The following is a 17,718-nucleotide window of genomic DNA, read 5'->3' on the forward strand; positions in this document are numbered from 1 at the left end:
ACAAGAAGGACAGGGAGGAGGGTGTTTGAGTTCTGTGTAGTATTGTAAGGATTATTTAATATGTGACACCCGAAATTATATTCTAGCTTAGTTTTCCAACTGAAATTCTAATTTGAGATTGGAAACCTCTTTGCACCTGATAGGTACATTAAATGGTAGACATCCTTAAATGCAGGAAATGTTGAGATTCAATGAGTAAGCTAACCCTTGCACATGGGGAATAGTGGCATTTGGATAGCCTAGGTTGACATCCCAACTCTGCCATATACTAAATATGACCTTGGAAGACTCAAGAAACCTCTTGTATCTTAATTTGTCTATAAAATAGAACAATAATATTTTCCTTAAGTTTGGATCAGCATATAAATTATGATAGGGAAAAGATTGAAGTTGTTAAGAACCTTATTTTTACTTGGATTCACAATCAAGGACCATGAAAGCAGCAGTCAGTAAACAGAACAATGTATTTCAATAAGCAAATATGCTGCAAAGGACCTTTTTAAACAGGCTAAAGAGCAAAGGCATCATTTTGAGGACAAAGGTGTACCTTTTACAAATCACAATAGTTTCAATCATCTCTCACATCTGTGAAAGCTGGATAATGGATAAAGAAAACAGAGAAGAACTGACATCTTTGAATTATGAGTTTTATGAAGAATATTGAATGCTAAAACTAATAAATGAATCTGTCTTGAACAAAGTGCAGACTGCTCCTTAGAAGCAAAGATGGTAATTTATCTCACATAAATTGGGAATGTTGTCATGAAAGGCTGTAGTATGGAGAAAGATACTATATTTGGAAAAGTAGAAGGTCAGTAAAAGAGATGAATACCCTGAAGGAGATGAATTGACAGAGTGGTTGCAACAATGGGTTTAACTACAGCAGAGACTGTGAGAGTGGCAGGATCAGGCAATGTTCTGTTGTTGATAGACTGTTATAAGTCAGAGCCAACTCCGAAATTTTTCAAATCTTTGCTAATAATAATAATAACATTCTTCTAAATGGTCTGTCCATTTGCTGTACAGAGGCAATTTGTGATTGCTATGATGTTAAACACTGTGACACTGATGTGTCAAATGCGATAATGGTCACCCATGGTGGACAGTGTTTGGTGAAGCTCCCCGATTAAAACAAGCTTGGAAGAAGGAGTGGCATCCATTTCCAAAATAGCTTGCCTCTGGAAACTCTATGGAGAAACAATGAAAGTTAGACAAGTGTTCATGTCTTTCATTCATAGGGTCACTATGAGTCATCTACAACTCAATGACACTTAACAACAACAACACAAACATAGAGAGAGCTCTGTGGTCCTGGGGCATAGAAAGTTATGCTACCAAGTCAAAGGTGAGTTATTTTAATCTGTGGCACTCAGACCTGGCTTTAATTGTTTTGGTCAATAATAATAACAGTAAACCTTTAATTAAGAATCTTGATAAGGAGCTATGATGGTGTCATCCATAGTGTGTTGTGTTGCTGACCAACAGAGCTCACATTTTCAGAGTTCAAATCTGCTGAGGTTTCTGCAGGAGAAACATGGGAAGCCTCCTCCTGTTAAAAATTATAACCTCAGAAACTGATGGATGGTCAAGACGAGTTAGAATCAACTCCACGGCAGTGAATGAGTAATGGAATGAAGGAGGAAGAAAGGGAGTGAATGAGTGAAGACTTTTACTGAGCACTGTCAGTGTTCAAAACTCTTATTGATGGGCATTCTCATGCCATTTAAATGATGAGGAATTAAATTCTTATCATGTGGAGGAATTTGACCTTGTGAAAACCAAGCTGTAATCTTCTTTATGTGAAAATGTCTTAATAACTTCTTAACAGCGACCCAGTCCAGTCAAACATAATGTAAAAGCTTACGGGTAATAATTCCACTCTCATGTGACAGAGTGAACTTATGTTGTAAGTATTAACAAATTTTCACTTGAGGACCCCCTGTGACAAAGGGTTTCCTACTGGGGAGCACTGGAGAAGTGGTCTATAGGATGTTGTGCTACTGGCGAAAAGGTTGAATCTCTAGTGGTTTGAACCCACCAGTTGCTCCAAGGAACAAAAATGGGCAGGCTCCTGTTATGTTTTACAGCCTCAGAAACTTAATGAAGAGTTTCTAAGAGACAGAAATGGAATCAATTCTATGATAGTTGAGTTTGAACTTAAACAACTTGTCTGTCAGTTTGGCATAAAGTAGGGGTTTGCATGTTGCTGTGATACTGGCAGATATGCCCCGATGTTTCAAATACCAACAGGGTTGTCCATGGTGAAAAGATTTCAGGAGAGCTTATAGACTAATACAGACTAAGAAGAAGAACTTATGGGGGGGTGCGGGGAGAAGGGTGCAACAATGAATGAATGGAATTCCAAAATCTCTGTAGATGTTCATTGAAATGAAAAATAAATAAAAAAAACTCTTGCAAAAAAAAAAAGAAGAAGAAGAAGAAGAACTTACTGGAGTGTCGCTCTCTGTTTGCCAGCGAACAGTAACACCCTGATGGGGGTAAGCACGATGAAGACACACCACTCTGGGAGCCATTCAGAGAGTTGATCCAGCTTAATTTTATTGGGGGCTGCAGTGCACTTCCATATGAGCAAGTAAACAGGAAGACAGGATAGGGTGGGCTTACGGACAGGGAACATGTGGATTGGATAGGAGAACCTCAGCCTCGTCAGGACTGCTCCCAGCTCAACAGACATGGCAGCCACCTTCCCAGGTGGCGAGCTTTCTCAAGCCGGTATGGCCAAACAGAGGAGAGCTAGGTAATCTGTCCTGGCCAGAGGCCCTCTCTTCTTTCCCAACATTTCCCAAAACTGGAGCATCTTGAGTATACCATGGTCTGCCAGAAAAATGAACAAGACTTCTTGGAAGAAACACAGCCAGATGGTCATTAAAAGCAAAGTCTAAGGTGGGAGGGGGAGGGAGCTTAGAGTGGGCAGGGAGAAATTACAGCATTGCAGAATTTGGTGGGCAGGGAGAGAAGGTGAAGAAAATGGAGACGGGGTAATGGTGGTGAGTATATATCAATGGTGATTAATTTTGTAAAACACATTGAGAATGATTGCATGAATCACAATGTGAATGAAGGAAAGTGTGAAACACAATGTATATGGATTTGAATGAAACTGATATAAAATGTAAACAATTGTCCCCACTTTCACACACAAAAAATTAAAGATGACAAGACACTATCTCAAGAATATGTTGTAAGAAGTGACCAGTTCCTGGATTAGGACATGGTGCTTGGTAAAGAATAAGGCCAGTAACAAAAGAAGGATGACAGACTTCTAGTAAGACTGACACAATGCCTACAAAAACATGCTCAAATATAGCAATGTTTGTTAGGAAGGAACAGGACTGTGCCGTATCTCATTCTGTTGTACATGTGTTTGCTTTGAGTCAGAATTAACTTTACAGCATCTGGCAATAGCAATAATTTCATCCTATCTAGACTACAGTCAACAACCTTGTTACCAGCTGTTTAGAATATCAAAAGACACATTGCTCTGGGCAGGACTGCTATCAGGGATCTTGCTAAAATACTGAAGCACAATGATATCAGTTTGAAAACTAAGGTGCACCTGATTCAGGCCATGGTCTTTTCAGTTACTGCATCCATTGCTATGCATCTGAGAGATGGGCAATGAATACGGATGACAGAGGAAGTATTGATGCCTCTGAGTTATGGTATTGGAGAAGAATAGTAGATATTCCATGGGTTGCCAAAAAATCAGATATGTCTTGGAAAAAGCACAGCCAGAATGTTCCTTGGAAGCAAGGAAGGTAAAGCTTTGTCTGTCATATAGTTAGGACTTGTTGCTAGAAGAGGCTATTACGCTTGAAAGTGATATCATGCCTGGAAAGGTGGAAGTTCAGGAAAAGAGAGGAAGACCCTCAGTGAGATGAATTGACAGGGTGATTGCAGCAATGAGCTCAAGTGTATCAGAAATAATCAGGATAGCATAGGATAGGACACGATTAAGGTCTATTGTTCATTGTGTCATTATGAGTCATATTTGATGGAACTCAACAACAACAAGAATAGCTATAATCTTTATTAAAAGAGCTTGCCAACTCTTTCTCTCATGGAGTCTCTTCGTTGGTTCAAACCATCAACCTTTCCATTAGTTCGAGCCATTCTTTCACCAAGGCTCCTTGGCTGAATTGAATAAATGTTCGCATTGAAGGTATCAACACAGCCCTGTTACTGTCATTATGAATGACTACTCAGTTCTATACGCTTTTTGAAAGTTCGGTCAACATGATGTACATTTTTTTCTTACTGATGTTCACACACTATACTGAAATTTCCCTATGCATACTCTTTTATTTATAAAAGTTGGCAGAATACAAGGGAACATTCTCTTTTGAAGAGGAAACTGGTGCTATTGTTATCTAGACATGCTCTGAAAAGGACCCTTATGACTTGAATATTTATAATAGGAACTAAAAGTCACAATGAGCCCAAGCACCAGAAAATAGAGCCATCCTAAATGTCCACTGCAAAGTAGAAATAAATATTCTCACGGAAACCAACTAAATAGGTGACTTTTGTCAGAGACTCTCTCAGTCTGTGCTAGCCCAGCCCACGTCAACTTTCTGCTTTCCTAGCTTTTTTTCCTTGGTCTGCTCTGACTTTGGCAGGGAGTCAAGATGTGAGCAAAACAGTAAAGATAGTAGGTTTCTGGGAGCCTGACCCCTTTCTGACCATTTGGTCATGAAAGTTGCAAAACCTAGGGCTTTTAAAAAAAAATGAGAAACTGCTGCTTTTCTTTTCCTTCCACCCTCTAACCAAGTGCTTCTTTCTATTCCCCACCACCACTGAAGGAAAACAATGGAAAGCATTAGGATTCTCATGAATAGGGGCAGTCACACAGGGTGGGACTACAGGCCCTCCATAACCACCCTAAGTCACTGCCAGGGGCTGAGAACAGATGAACTCCAATTGCTCCAGTTCAAAAGCTGGCTTGGCACAGTTAGATGGGAGGAGACATAGCCGTGATTCACAACAGGCCCCAGGACTGGCAGACTGACCACTTGCCTTGGACAGCTGAAATCTCTTCTCCATCAAGATGATACCTGGTGTGCAAAGCTCCTATTAGAAATGCATGGATTACACTATGTGTTTCTTCTCCTGTTGGCCTTTTAAGAACAACTGGGAGCTCTTACCTAACCGGCAGTGTTTCCTTATGCCACTTCCAGGAACTGGGATGCTCACCCAGGACACACTATGGTGCTTCAGTCAAGTGAAAGGTACTATCGAGTTTGGAACCACCGAAGGTAGGAGAAAGCTCCCCTTCCTTTTTGCTTGCCTTCTTGGAAGTTTGTGCTGGTTTCAAACTTGAAAACATTCATATTTGCCTCCCTGAATGTAAAGCCACATACTTCCTGGAATGGCATTGTAAATTAGAAATGGATTTAAACTTTTCATTGGTGAGCTTATCATATCTACATCAGTGAAGGCTCGCTCAAGAGAAATTTCACTGGAATAGATTTGCAGAGCAAGACAAAAAGCAGGCTAGTCTTGATGAAAAGTTCACACATTCCAAGACTGTCAGCTACCATCAGTCTCTTCCTTCCCATCTAAGTTGAGGATCATTTGCCGTTATGCACTAAGCATATAGGAAAAATTTATACAAGTCTAGTCATATGACTTATGGTTATATTGAGCTTCATTCATTATCAGCATAAAAAATAAGATATTTTTTCCATTCCAGGACTCTTTACTTGAGATAGTGCATGAGTTTCCCTTCACCTGAAAGACTTATTTTTAATTCTTTTCATTTTCTTCCCTTATACGCCTAAGCTTGAAATCCTCTATTACTTTCCCAAAGGATGATCTGCATTCCAAAAAAGCTGAGCGCTCAGCAATTAAAAGGAACCAGAATAGCACATCTGGGTACTTTAAATCAAGGCTTAGCTGTTCTGGTGAATGCAGTAATGGTTGCCTGAAAAAGACCTTGTTGAATTGGTGACAGGCAAAGGTACCAAATATGGGGTAACATGGGTTTAAAACAAATTTTAATGAATGAATAAGTGAATAATTGATGAGGTTGAACTTTAATATGGAAACTAACTGCACAAATGTATGTCGTCTGTTGGGACATTCTGCAGCACTTTAGATCTGAGCAAAAAAATCACTTGAGTGAAAATATTTTTTAGTATTTTGGAGGAGATTATTTTATTTGCTTTTTGTTATAATTAAATTTTAAAGATTTAGTCTAATGTTGAGTACTCAAAAGCCAAATGATCTCTGTTTAGAAAGCTGGGTAAGCACTCTAAAATAAATTTTAAATAAACACATAAAATTAAATTTTGTGTTGTAGTTGTTAGGTGTTATCAAGTCACCAGTGAGCCAAAGCGACCCTATGTACAGCAGTCCTGAACCCTGCCATGTCCTGAGCCAGCCTCACTGAATCCAGTGTACCTGATCCCATTGCCCTAGGTATCATGTTAATCCATTTCATCGGGGTCTCCCTCTCCAGCACTGTCCCTCCACCTTTCTGAGCATGATGTCCTTCTCCAAGGACTAGCTCCTTCTGGCCACATGTTCAAAGTATGTAAGACGGAGTTTCAACATCCTAGCCTCCAAGAAGACACTTGGTTTCACCCTCTCCAAGACAGACCTATCCATGGAGAGGTTTTCCTGGTGGTCCATGGTATGTTCAAGACTATTCTCCAACATCACAACTCAAAGGCATCAATTATGTAGAAATATATTTTTCCATATAAATGATCAAATGGCTTAAAAAATAATCCACCTAAAATCTCCATGAAGTAGACAAAAAGGTTACAATGGGCACATTTTATATTCTAATCAGCACATTTTGGTGTTTCTTTATTGTTGTTGTGTTTTTTTTTAAGTGTCTTCTCTGTGGCAGTACTGTAACGGGTGTTAGGGAAGAGGGGAAAAATTACCTAGTCATAAATGCATAGTCTTGGGAAACAGAAGCTCAAGTTAATTAGTGGTGCTAAATTTTGGTTGCATGTAGAAATCACCCTTAGCACAAGAGAGGTTCCCATGTATCCCAAGGGGCACTGAGTTAGGATGGCAAGGATGAGTGCTGTAAAATCTGCTATAATGAGCTCTTCAGAGAATTCTAAAATAGTGACGTGGCATTTGAGGACCAAGAGATAAAATGACTTGTTCTAGGTTATAATTTATTTTCAGACATTAGACTTTCATCTTGTCTTTCTGATGGACTCTTTACCAGTTACAAGGCTCCTCAGTGTTAAATACTAAATTTTGTTGTTGTTGTTGTTTTTGTTGTTAACAAAGTTGGCCCCGACTCCATAAACAGTGGAATTAATACTACCTGATCTTGTGCTATCCACATGACCTAGATCAGTGTGAGTCATAGAGTTTTCACTCATTTTCAGAAGTAGATTGCCACTGCTTTCTTCATAGTCTCTCTTATTCTGGACACTCTATTGAAGTCTGTTCAGCATTATATCAACACACAGGTCTCCAAAACTGGATGACGGTTGCACATGAAGTACATTGGCTAGGAATTAAATTTGGGTCTCTTGCATTAAAGGTACAAATTCTACCACTGAACCAACATGATCCCTATTTTAAATCTAGCCCTTATCAATAGAGAACTACATGGTGAACACACTACTATCTGCTTTAGGCAATATAATAGGGTAATGTAGGTATAATATTTAATACTGTGCTCCATATGTTGTGAGTATTCAGTATTTATAAACTATCAGTGTATTTATTTAATTATTTTATTTTATATTGGTTTGTGTATACATTTTGCTTCATTTATATGTGCTTCACACATTTCTCTTATTCTATTGTGTTTCATATGATCATTTTAATCACCATTGTGTCATGGCCACCATTACCCTGCCTTTACAGGTCCCCACTGGATCTTGCCTAATTTCTTCACTCCCTCCCTCTGCCCATCAAACTCTGTGACCTTTTATTTCCTCTCTCCCCACCCTCAGCCCCCATTCTCCCTTGTCTTCCCCTTTGGACTTTTGTATACATCTTACTGTTATTTTTCAATTTTTGTAATAATGATTGTAAGCAGTACTTGTCCTTATAGGACCGAGTTAGTTCACTTAGCATAATGCTCTTCTACCTCTCCCATGTTATATAGCATATTTGTAAATTATTGCTCCTGAGTGCTGCATAATAGTCCATCATGTGAGTGTTGCACAATTTCTTAACTCATTTATTTGTTGATGGACATTTGGGTTGTTTCCATTTTATTGTATTTTCTAAAAAAGAAAACAATACAAATGTCACAAAACTCTATTTTGAGTCATCATAGATTCATAGAGACATATATGTATAAGGGTGAAAATGTTCCTATGGGCTGCCTTGACTGTGATCTTTAGGGAGGGAGACCTAATAGCTCTGTGCATAGGGAGTCGTGTTTCTAACGAAAGGTCATACTTTTTGGGTAGTTTCAAGCAGTTGTTTGGGAGAAAGATGGCCTATCTCCTCTCATGATATATAGTCCCAGAAGCCCAGTGGAAGATCAGCTGTGGGTCTCTTCTGACAAGATTGCAGTAATTTTATAATCAGCCTTACTTTTTTTTCTAGACAATAACTTAAAAATAGTAAATAAAGAGAGAAACAATTCTTTTTTTTTTGTAAAAATAAATACAACACAGCATTTGTCACCAATATTGTTCAGGTGAGCAATTTAACTGTTTCAATTACAGGAATCACAGTGTACAATCATCCCCATGATAATTTCCAAATTTTGAAAGTTTTATTGAGATATAACTCACATACCACTCAATTCACTCATTCCCAGTGTACAGTACAATTTAAATGTTTCTAAGGAAGACAATGGGATTAGACATTAACACACTGCCACAGCTAATAAATGAGCAAGCTAAATTCTAAGTTCCCTGGCTAATATATCTTGAATGTCAATTAAAACTGCCTTAATATACTCTCAATAGCAGCTAAATATTTGTTGAGTTAGTTAATATATGACTTTCACTTGCTACTGAAAACTCCAGGCTGTCTGCTCTTTTAATTGGCCTATTGGTTTTCCATGCTGATTAAAGTCAATACAGATTTACTCAACTTTCCTTCACTTTTTCCTACACAAGCCTTTTATATCTCAGCCCTTTGGCTTTCTAGCTAGGTTTCTCTGTGTTTCAGTTTCATCATGTACAAAATAGAAAGAATAATAATATATGTACCATTAAGATGATTGCAGCCAGAGTGTTCTTGGACATGAGGACTTTATCTCACAAACTCTGGGTGTATTATCAGGAGGAACAAGTCTCTGGGAAGCAATATCATACCTGGAAAATTAGCATGTCAGTAAAGAGGAAGCACCTCAAGAAGAGAGATTGATATAGTGAGTGTAACAATATGTCATATTGAGGTTTAGTATGAGTCAGAGCAGAAGGGGAAATACCAGAACACTTAATTATGCTCATACAAAACCTCTAACTAGTCCAAGAAGCTGTCTGAATGGAGCAAGGGGACACTTGATGGCTTAAAATTGGGAAAGGTGTTCATCACAGTTGTATCGTTTCTCTATACCTATTCAATATGTATGATGAACAAATCATTCGTGAAGTTGGACACTATTAAGAAGGCAGCATGAGGGTCGGAGGAAGACTCAACAACTTGTATTATGCAGATGATACAACCTTGCTTGCCGAAAGTGAAAAGGACTTGAAATGCTTGCTGCAAAAGACCAAGGACTATAAGGCTTTAATGTGGATTGCACCTCATCAAGAAGTTAAAAAATTTTCACCACTGAACCAGTAGGCAACAACGTAATAGATGGAGGAAATATCAAAGTTATCAGCGACTTAATCTTTTTTGGATACAGAATCAATACTCCTGGTACAGGCAGTCAGGAGATCAGGAGAGCCACTGCTTTGGGGAAATCTAGTCAGAGACCTCTCCAAATTACTAAGAAGCAATGACTTCAATTTGAAGACTAAGCTGTGACTGATTCAGACCATGATATTTTCAATCATTTGCTCCATATTTGAGAGCTGAACAAGAAATAAAAATTACAGAAGAATCAATGCTTTTGAATTGTTGCATTGGAGAAAAGCACTGAATATCCAATGAATTAAAGAACAAGGAGATATGTCCTTGAAAAAGAGCAACCAGAGTGCTCCTTGGATGCAAAGACGGTGAAACTTCAACTCATATACTTTCAGCGTGTTGTTGTTGTTGTTGATTGCCTTCGAGTCAAGCATGACTCGTAGTGGCCTTGTTAACAAAAGACCTGAAGCCCCTCTACAACTATCAACATTTATCAAAGTTCATAGAGTTTCTGGAGGAATGTTATTTAAGAAGTGGATGCCACTCCTACTTCCTAGGAAAGGCTATTTCTTGGAAAATAACATAATGATTTGAAAGATTGAGGATCAGCACAGGAGAAACTCTCAAAGAGATACAGTGGTGACTACAGCAGTGGTTTGAAGTGTGTTGGAGATGGTGAGGGTGGTAGAGACTTCAGATTTGCTGTTCATAGAGTCCCTGTGAAGCAACCTTAACTTGACAGCACCTAACAACAGCAATAACAACAGGATGATTTTAAGGGTAAAGTGAACCAGAGATGAAGTCTAATGTGCCTAGGTATAATAAGAAATGGAAACACCACGATACAAAGTCAAATTTAATGGGATTATGGCATTTTAGACAAGCCTTAAATTATCAGGGATAAACAAGCAAGCATATAGATACCTAAATTATAAAATAAGCAGTAATATACAAACCATTCTCTCAAGATTACGCACAATAAGTTATACATCCCTAAATATCAACCATAAAAACAAGTAAACATATATAAAGGGCGCTCTGGTGGCCTAGTGGCAAGAAACTGCACTGCAATCCCAAAGGCACTTGGTTCGAGGCCACCAGCTGTTCCACGGGGAAAGAAAGGATGGTCAATCTCTTCCTGTGCAATTACTGCCTCTGAAAACCTGCCAGAGGCATTTGGGTTGGTGCCAACTGTATGGTGCACAACAACATATATTATGGTGTGGGTAGGCTCTCTGCCGCTCCTGCTAAGGCCAATGCTCTGATGATTGGCGAACAACAATCTGTTTTGTGGCTCAGAGTCAGTTCCCACTAGGATGAGGATTTCATGGCATGAGTGACAGTGGCTAGGTTTACCGTGAAGGTGCCCAGTGCAAGGCCCCAGACCCCAAGGTCAGATGGAGAGGAGATTGAAGTTGTCATCTACTTATGATCCACAATCAACACCTGTGTCACAAGTAGTTAAGACATCAAAAGATGTATTTATTGCATTTGAGTTAATCTATTGTCAATGACCTCTCTAAAGTGTTAAGGAGCAATGATAATGGTGTGAGTTAAAAGACTAAGATGTATCTGATTCAAGCCATGGTCATTTAAATTATAGATAAGCATGTGAAAGTTAGACAATGACAAAGGATGATAGAAGAGGAATTTATGTCTTTGAGTTGTAGTGTTGAAGAAGTGTACTGATATACCCCTTAGACTGTCAAGAAAACAAACAAATATGTCTTGGAGAATGTGCAGCCAGAATGGCAAGGCTCATATTTATTGAGCATGTTTTTAGAAGTAGCCAGTCCTTGGAGAAAGACATCATGCTTAGAAAGGTGGAGGGTCAGCAAAAGAGAGGAAGATTTCAACTAGATCGATTGACAGAGTATTGTAACAAAGGACTCAAATATATAGGAAATGATGAGGATGGCACAGATAGGATAAGGTTCAGACCCATTAATGGGTTTGACTCAACAGAACTTAAGAACTACAGCAAAATATTAGGGAACTCTGGTGGTCTAATAGGTAAGGACTTGTGCTACTAACCCAAAAGCAAACAGTTCAAATACACCAGATTCTCCCTGGGAAAAAGATGGGCCATCTCCTTCCTATGCAATTTATGGCTTCTGAAACTCCCCTGAAGGATCAGCTATGAGTCAGTTCTGATTTGATGACAATGAGCTTAAGGGGTTTGTAAAAATATCTTACAAAATATAAGACTTATTTTTTTACTTTTCTGATAACTATAATAGAATGTGATCTATAGAAAATTTTAAACACAACCAAGAAAAAATTATAACATAAATATTCATAATACCATAACTCACAGAATAGCACTATTAACAGATATATTCCTCCAATCATTTTCCTATGAAAATATCCACTAATGAATTAATGTAGACAAGCTAGTACTGTTTATCAGAAACTGTGAAAGGAATTAGTTTACAGAGAAAAAAAATAATAAAACTTACATACTAAAAAGGAGTCATAATGGAAATATAATTTTATAAATATTTACACTAAAAGAAATTATCTCTCATATCAATAAAATTATTCTATGCCATTTTATTGATGTAATAATTATTATGTATTTTATACCTTTGTTTATCTAAATCATCAGTATCCTTATGTTGCTGTTGTTGTTACGTGCTGTCGAGTAGCTTGCAACTTTGTAAATGAAAATGTCTCCATAACTATTATTAGTTACTGTGACCATTTAATTGGGGTACATTTTTTAAAATATAATGCTTTGGTCAAGATTTATGTAAGCACATTTTAAGTCTTAATAGTTTAAATCATTAATTGCTTTTTAGAAGGAAACTAATGACTTAAATACTTACCAGCAATACATGTTGTTGTGTACCATCAAGTCAGAACTGATCCCTAGCTGACCCTCCAGTTGGTACTCAGAGGAAGTAAATTACACAGGAGATTAGCCATCTTTCTCCTGAGGAGAAGCTGGTGGATTCAAACCACTTGCCTTTGGATTGGTAACACAATTCTTTACCACTAAGCCACCATGTATAAAAGTGCCCTTCAATTTGAAATATTTAAAAATTGGTTCACCAATATTTCCTTTTTTTATTTCTTTTTCTTAAATTTATTGTTAATTTCAATGAAAATTTACAGAGACTTTGGATTTCCATTCATTCATTGTACTTTTCTCCCCTCCCAAACCTCCCCCCTCATACACTATGCTCTTGGAAAAGTAAAAGAAAAACTCTTTCATTGTTTTACAGTCCCTCCCTCCAGGTCTACTCCACTATACAGCCTTCACTCTGGACTCCTGTCATAACAAAAATACTTAATCATGTAACCCTCTTAAACAGTTTTCTCCCTCATCTGTTCCAATGCAGTATACATTATTGAACCCATCTTTTTCAGTCTCCCCCCAACCCCGAGGTCAGTCCTGTTTTACAACAGTGGTACCATGCAGTATTTGTCTTTTTGTGACTGAGATACTTCACTCAGCATAATGTCCTCCAGGGTCACCCATTTTGAATAATACTGCATGAGTTCCTTGTTTTTCAATGTATTCCATTGTTTTAATATACCACAGCTTTTCTATCCATTCATTTGTTGATGGGCACTTAGGTTGTTTCCAACTCCTTGTTATTGTTAACAAAGCTGTGATAAACATGGAAGTGCATATATCTGCTTAGATGTCAGTTATGGTCTCTTTGGGGTATATTCCCAGTAGTGAAATTGCTGGGTCAAATGGTATCTCTATTTGAAACTTTTTGAGAAAGGACCATACAGCCCTCCACAGTGGTTGCACCATTTTACACTCCCACCAACAGTAAATAAGGGTTTCAGTTTCTACGCAACCTCGCCAGCATTTGTTGCTTGCTGTTTTGTTGAATTTTGCTATTCTGACTGGGGTGAGATGATATCTCATAGTTGTTTTTGTCCATCAATATTTTCTGAACTAATACTTCTCTAACTACTTATAAGCCTCAGATTTTAGAAAGAAGAAATTATAAGATATGAAGAAGACAGTTTGTGAAATAAAAAGTACACTCCAAGACTCTTGGGTTTTATGCCCCGATGTAGGGAAGAATCCATGTGCTGTAGCATTGGTACTGTTAGATACCACTGAATTGGCTCTAACTCGTAGTGATACAAGACATCACAGATTTAAATCCAGCCCGATCCTATATCATACTCACAATCTCTGCTGAGCTTAAGTGAAATCACTGTGGAGAGCCATCTTACTAAGAAGTTTCCCTCTTTCTTACTGACTTTAGTTTGAAATCCTTCTCTATGTACTGAAATACTATAAATTCATTTTGAGTATATTAAGTATGAAGTAGATAACCCAGGTACAGATGTCAAGTTGTATATCAAAGAGTTTATCTTCAGGGAGAAGGGAGCTCTGGTGGCCTGCAGTTGTTCTTGTGCACCACTGAGTTGGAAAAAACTCATAGCCAACATTCCAGTGGGTTTTCAGAGACAGTAAGTCACATAGGAGGAGATTGTTCATCTTCCTCTCATGAATCATCTGGTGGATTTGAACCATGTCCCTTTGGGTTGACAGTGCAGTTCCTTACTACTAAGCCACTAGTTGTTGTGGCTAGATGTTTTCAAGTCAAGTATGACCCACAGAGACCCTAAGAACAACAGATCTGAACCCTGTCCCACCCTGTGCCATCCTCTTCATCTTTGACACACTAGAGTCTGTCAATCCATCTTGTTCAGGGTCTTCCTCCCTTTCACTGGTCCTCCATCTTTCCAAGCATGATATTGTTTCCAAGGAATAGCTTCTCCTTGCAACACTAGGAAGAATGAGAATTCCAGAACAACTGTCCCAAGACCAGGAAGCTGTTGTGCTAGCAGAGCAAGGAAATAATGCATGGCTTAGATTAGGAAAATTGTGTTTCAGGGTCGTTTCCTTTCTCCATACCTATGTTATCTGTATGCAGAGCAAGTTATTCAAGAAATTAGACTCTATCAAGAAAATGTGGCATCAGGATTGGAGGAACACTCATCAATAACCTCTGTCATGCAGATGACACAGTTTTTCTTGCTAAAAGTGTGGAGGACTTGAAGCACTTGCTGCAGAAGTTTAAATAGTAGCCAATATGACTTTATGAAGGTTAGACTGCAACATGGATTGTATCTCAACATTGACAAAACAAAAGTCCTTATCACTGAACCCATATGCAACATTATGAAAGGTGGATAAAGGATTGAGACAGTCAAAGAATTTATATTACTCAGATATACAATCAATACACTTGGTATCAGCACTCAGGAGATCAGTAGGCAGTTAAAACTAGGGAAGTCTATAGTCAGGGACCTCTACAAATTATTGAAGAATAATGACATCAGTTTGAAGAATAAGATGCAGCTGATTCAGGTCATAGTATTTTCAGTCACTTGCTATGTTTCTGAGAGCTGGTCAATGACTAGGGATGACAAAATAATTGATGCGTTTCAACTGTGGAGTTGTAGAACAGTGTTGAATATCCCATGGATGTCCAAAGAACAAACATATATGATTTGGAGAAGGTGCAACCAGGGTACCCCTTGGAGGCCCAGAAGATCATGTTTCACCTCACATACTTTAGGCATGTTGCTAGGAGAGGTTTTTGCTTGGTGAAGGAGATCATGTTTGGGAAAGTAGAGGGTCAGTGAAAGAGAGGAAGATCCTCTATGAGGTGGTTTGACACAGTGACTGTAGCAATAGGCTTGAGTGTGTCAGAGATTGTGAAGATGGCACAGGATAGGACAGTGATCAGATATGTTGTTCATATGGTAGCTAACAGTTGTAATCGATGGCCCCTAACAACAGCAACATGCCCAAAGTATATGAGATGAAGCTTTGTCATCCTTGCTTTCAAGGTACACCTGGCTGTACAGTTTATAAGACATATATTTTTCTTTTGGAATTCCATGAGATATTCAGTGTTCTTCTCTAACACCACTATCAAATGTGTCAATTCTTCTGTCATCCTTTTTTATTGCCCAAATGCATGGGAAAATATTTTAGAGGTAATAGCATGAATCAGGCACACATTAGTCTTCAAACGTACATAAGGCACCAGAGTTGTAAGGAGTTGAACTGCCAAACCAAAGCAGGCAGTTTGAATGCACCAGCTGCTCCTTGGGAGAAAGATGGGCACTCTCTTACAGTGTGATTTACAGACTCTGAAAAGTCAACAGAGGGTCTGCTATGAGTTGGTTCTAATTAAAAAACATAGAACATAGCAGCTTCAGAGGGAATCTGAGATGGACATAGAAATTGAAAATGTAGGGAGCTCTGGTGACCCTAGTGGTAAGAAGCTGCACTGCAATCCCAGAAGTAGGTGGTTCGAATGCACCAGATGCTCTGCTGGAGAGAGAGGGGCAATCTGGTCCTGTACCAGTTGGAAATGATTTGACGGTACACACACAAAAATAATAAAATAAAATTTAAAAATATTTAAAAAAATTGGATAATGTATCATTAAATTTATAATGAAGAGAATTCATAAAATCAAATCATTTATACAGGAAAAAAAACCCAACAAACCCTGTGCTGATAAATGAAATATTTACTGTGTTGTTATTTTTTCACTAGGTTGATTGGTAGGAGACACATATACTGGATTATTCTGATTCACTGTGTACAAATCTTGTACTTGATTTTCTAGATATGCACAATTTAGACGGCACACTACTTCAACCCATTCAATTTTACACTATTTAACTTAGGAGACCTTTACATGCTAGAAATTGCACAATCTGAACATTGGACAATTTCTTGAGTTTTGCTATGTGATTCTAAATATACAAAGACCTGTGTGAGAAGAACTTCAGAATTATCCAGTGTGATGTGCTTATTTTTTTTTCTCCCGTTAAATTATATAAACCATCTTCCTTCAGCTGCTACATTTCTAGGGTCATTTGTTCAACAGTCTGCAGTTCTTCAATGTCTGCCAATATGAGTCGTTTCATTTAATTCATAGAAAATCACAGAGGCTTTCTTTATGTTTTGTAACATGTGTATAGCCTCCTTCCTTTAGCCTCCTTCTGGAGAAATCACTAATGGAGAGGGAAGGACTCAGCATTCTATTGATTCAGTTTTTTAATGAGAGAAAAAAACATCAATTTGACTGCTGATGTGAGGTGAATTTCATACACTTTAAAGTAAGAGCCAATGATTTTTATTTCTAGAAAAGAGTAGTCTTCTTCCTAAATTTTTTTTGAAGAATGTCTTATCTATGTTTACATACAAGCACACAAGAATAGATCTTAGTTTAAGGAATACCCAGTAAAGCCTTATTTGTTCTTTCCATTCCTGGTTATGGAAAGAGGTGATAGAGTCAAAGAGTTAATAAGCAATTAACAGGATCAGCTTCTAATTAAGAGGCTGAGGGTTCAGCTCAACCAAAAAAGTACATCAGGAGAAAGGCCTGCAGATCTAATTTTAAAAAATCCTCCGTACAACACTGTGGAAATCTTCTACTGTGACTGACACACATGTGGTCACTATGTATTGAAGTCACCACAATTGAAAGTAATAAATTGAGATAAGAATCTCCACTTAGAAGAAGAGATATTCGCTTTTCAGACAACATTTTGAATCAACAGCTTCAAGCCACAAACTTGTCATCAGGTGCTAATGTAAGATCAGGCAAACTCTAATTTTAAGTTTGGTTCATTTATCCATTTGTTGTTTGTTGTTGTTATGTGCCGTCAAGTCGTTTGCGACTCATAGCGACCCTATGTACAACAGCCCTAAACCCTGCTCTAGCCTGTGCCAATCGCATTGCCTTTGACACACCCATCCCGAGTACCCCAGTCACTGAATCAATCCACCTCATAGGTCTTCCCCTCCTGCGCTGTCCCTCTACTCTACCCAGCATGATGTCCCTCTCTAAAGACCTGTCTCTCCTTAAAACATGTCCAAAGTATGTCAGACGAAGCCCCAGAATCCTTGCCTCCAAGGAGCAGCCTGGTTTAATCCTCTCTACGATGAATCTGTTT

Source organism: Elephantulus edwardii, unplaced genomic scaffold (assembly GCF_000299155.1).
Source record: "Elephantulus edwardii isolate Elephantulus edwardi_28Jun2011 unplaced genomic scaffold, EleEdw1.0 scaffold00130, whole genome shotgun sequence".
Classification (NCBI taxonomy): domain Eukaryota; kingdom Metazoa; phylum Chordata; class Mammalia; order Macroscelidea; family Macroscelididae; genus Elephantulus; species Elephantulus edwardii.